The sequence below is a fragment of the Myotis brandtii genome, unplaced genomic scaffold, assembly GCF_000412655.1.
Source record: "Myotis brandtii unplaced genomic scaffold, ASM41265v1 scaffold840, whole genome shotgun sequence".
Taxonomy (NCBI): Eukaryota; Metazoa; Chordata; class Mammalia; order Chiroptera; family Vespertilionidae; genus Myotis; species Myotis brandtii.
The window spans coordinates 67,390-71,250 of NW_005371411.1; the positions used below are offsets into that span (position 1 = coordinate 67,390).

Consider the following 3,861-nt stretch of genomic DNA (forward strand, 5'->3'; position numbering starts at 1 on the left):
ATATATATTTATATATACGCACCCACCCATATATGTATATTTTTTTCCCGAAAAACAAAAGCAAAACAACACATATGTGTAGGTTCCTGAATCAGCTCACTATTCTCTTCACTACAAGCCTTGGCACATTCTGGAACCAATGTTTGGAGGACCTCGCACTCATTACACTGGTTGCCAAAAACAAGGTCCACGTCATGAAGCCCTAGTCGTGGCCTTAGGATTCTGGGCTTAGTGTCTGTTTAAAGTCCCCAGGTCCAAGGACTTCAAGAGCCGCTGGACAGTCCCAGGACTCTACTATCTCAGAGGCCACAAGTGTTGAGGCCCTGAAATAAGCTCCACAAACCCGTACAACTAATCAATTCTGCATTTGCAGGAATTTGTGGAAAGATAATGGTCTGTTGAGAGCCTAGCTACCAGAAGACTCTATGGGCTCAGGCTGCTCAGTGCCCTTGCCCAGTCCAGAGGCCAGGTGCTCCCCAGATGCCTGTGTTATCCCAGGGCTCAGTCCTCAGGGCTCACTCTTGCCAGTTACCTTCTCATTTACAGGACTTCTCCTTCCTGTCCACGGCTGCTGTCCTCTGTCTTCTAGTCTGTTCTTCCTCTGAGCAATTTTAGGAAAAGTTAGAACCCTACCTCAGAAAATGTCCCTCTTTTTTTCTGAACCATCGATGGTCCCAGCGTTCTAAGAATGAAAGTAAAACTCCTCATGCAAAACCACACCTCATGTCTTTGTTGCCTTTAGACCCCAAACAGGCCCGGTTTTCCAAATCCTCCCAGCTCAGCCTCACCACCTTGTCCTTACAAAGTGGCACTGCAGCCTTTCACCCTCTTTCCACCATCACGCCCTTTGTCACCCAGGAGCGACTCACTGTTCTGGATGCGGCATCCTGGGCTGCAGTAACTGAGAGGCGCCAGTCCCCAAGGCTGGAGGGTTAAATGGGGTCAGGCTGAGAGAAAGCTGTAAGCAGAGAGGAGTCTGGGAGGCACGGAGGCCCCAATCACGGCATGTTGTTCCTCAAAAAGTGTCAGAAAAACCCTGCACAGCAAGGACTCTTCCTCCTAGACCTCCTCCTACTCACCAGGAATGGGCTGAAGCCTGTGAGTCCTTGAAGACACTGAAGAGGTCAAAATGCCCGCCAGGAGGAGGAAGGCAGAAGTCCCTCCCTAACTGGAAGCCCTGATAGCAAAAGTGCCCTTTAGCTCCGCCCACCTGGGCGCATTCCTTTCTGGGTATTGTAGTTTTCCCAAACCCAAGGGGAGGGCTGGCATCCCAGCCAATGACATTGGTGAATAAAGGTGATATGGTTCACCAAGTGGCCCTGGGAAAGACAAGCTGGGACCAGAGGCCTGGTAAACAGACTGGCAGATCTGTCAGGAGAGGGGTGAGCTGAGGACTGGGAGAGATCCCCCAAAGAATATATGCACAGGGGGAAATAAAAAATACATATTTAAAAGAAAAATTAAATAATATAGCCCAGTTGGAGTCACTAACTGGCTGACTGTTGACCTATGATCCATGAGGTCATGGTTCTATTCCCTGTCAGGGAATATTCATGGCTTGTAGTTGGGTGGTGTTGGGTATAAGAAGGAGGCATCTTATCAGTGATTCTCTTTTATCACTGATGTAATTATCTCTCCCTGTCCCTTCCTATCTCTAAAATAAATAAAAATATATTTTTAAAAGTATATACGTATATACATAATCCATGGAAATAGACAATAATGTGGTGAGGGCCTAGAAATGGTGGGGGTCAGATAGAGGGAAGCAAAGGGGGTTGAGGATGGGGGATATTGGGACTGTTTTTAATAGAGTCAACAATAAAAAAGATAGTTTGCCCACATGGCATGGCTCAGTGGTTGGACATGAACCCATGAAGGTATCTCTGGTTCAATTTCAGGACAGGGCACATGCCCAGGTTGGGGGGCTCCATCCCTGTAGGAGGCATGCAGGAGGCAACGAATCAATGATTCTCTCTCATCATTGATGTTTCTCCGTCTCCCTTTCTCTCTAAAAATTCAATACTAAACAGAATAGTGTTAAGGTTGATTTGACTCACCAACACCAAGGTGATTGAGGGGTATAACGTTTTTACCCAAGTCCTCTATGCAAAATCTTGCCTTGGTCTGTCTTTACAGAGGATGTCCCAGGAATAACTGTGTTCAGGAACAGGAATGAGCCTGGAGCGGGTTTGCCTCACCTTGGTCTGTAGTGTTTGAGTTTATTACTTCATGTTAGAAAAGATTTCCCAACACGAGTTCAGAATATTTTGAGGGTATGTTAATTAAAGCTGGGGATAATGAAAAAAATGTAGGCCTTATGATAGAACAAGCCATAGCAGAGAGACTAGGCATGGCTCCTTTGACTCTCTAGAAACATTGTGGGCAATAAATGAGCCAAAGCGAGGCTGTTGTTAGCTCACTGGGCATTCAGAGTAAAGGAAGTCTTGAGGGTAGATTCAGGTATTAGCCTAGGACAGTGATGGCAAACCTATGACACGAGTGTCAGAGGTGACACACGAACTGAATTTTTTGGTTGTTTTTTCTTTGTTAAATGGCAATAATATATATAAAATAAATATCAAAAATATAAGTCTTTGTTTTACTATGGTTTCAAATATCAAAAAAATTCTGTATGTAACACGGCACCAGAGATAAGTTAGGGTTTTTCAAAATGCTGACACACCGAGCTCAAAAGGTTCGCCATCACTGGCCTAGGATGAGCTGCCACTGCTCACTGCTACCCTGCTTACAGGTGAGTGGGATCCCTGAAAATCTTAGGAGAGCCCAGCTGGTGTGGATCAGTGGTTGACCTTGCAGGTCTCTGATCCATTGCTGGTCAGGACACATGCTCAGGAGGTGGGTGGATTCATATTGTGGTATTTACAGGAGGCAGCCTATCATTGATTCCCTCTCAGCATTGATGTTTCTCTCTGCCCACCCCACTCCCGTCTTCTCTGAAATCAATAAAAATACATTTTTTGAATATATGTTCTAAATCAATTATACTTACATCAAAGTTTAAAATGTTTAAAACTTGCCATTCCCATTATTTTACTATTTTATCATGAATGTTCTTGAGTATATTTGTACCTACTATACAAATATGTTGGAAATAATATGTAATCATTTGCTACTGAAATATCTTAGCAGGCCCATGCTCAGTGCTATCATTTTGTCAGTTTAAAACTGATCATGATGAGAGTATTTAACACCAGGAAAATTGACAAATAATACAGTACTTAACTTCACGTAATGTACTATTGAATGCTTTGACTTAAAGTGAATGGTGAAGAATGCTAGCAACATAGATTAAATTTAAAAGTATATCATGCGGCTTGTGTAGCCCACCCGCATTCAAGGAACAGCAGCCTCCTGTTCACCACACCCTCTGTCTGAGGAAAAGCAGCTGTGTGTGAAGCCTCCCCTCACCAGCCAGAGGAGCCACCACAGCAGTGAACAGCACCCACCACAGGAGCTGCTCCCAACTGAGGAGCAGCTGCTACCACAACTGCCCGAGGAGCAACCGCAGCCCGAGGAGCCACTGCCACCAGGGAGCAGCCACTGAATGACTCAACATCTAGATATGTTGGTGAGATCAAACATGGGTTGACAAAGAAACCCCCAAAGGAAAGAATAGGAGGACTTGCCAGAAAAGCAGCTAAGTGAAACCGAGGCATGCAGCATGACAGAAAAAGAATTCAGATTAAGGGTCCTAGAATGCATAAACCGGATGGAGGAAAAAATCAACAACTTATGCAGGAAGCAAGAAGAAACAGATGAAAAACTCAATAAATTATGTAAGAACCAAGAAGAAATGAAGAGTGATATAGCTGCAATAAAAAACACCATTGAAAGTTTCAA

The 3,861-nt window shown here is 44.4% G+C and overlaps 1 protein-coding gene across 1 annotated transcript in view; it reads right to left on the reverse strand.

The window, feature by feature from the left end:
• Positions 1 to 1,045, reverse strand: part of LOC102258801 (zinc finger protein OZF-like) — a 14,809-nt gene extending 13,764 nt beyond the window's left edge. Inside the window, exon 1 of the mRNA XM_014532092.1 lies at positions 870 to 1,045. The gene's annotated coding sequence lies outside the window, so the exon portion shown is untranslated. The remainder of the gene's footprint in view (positions 1 to 869) is intronic.
• Positions 1,046 to 3,861: the final 2,816 nt, after the last annotated feature.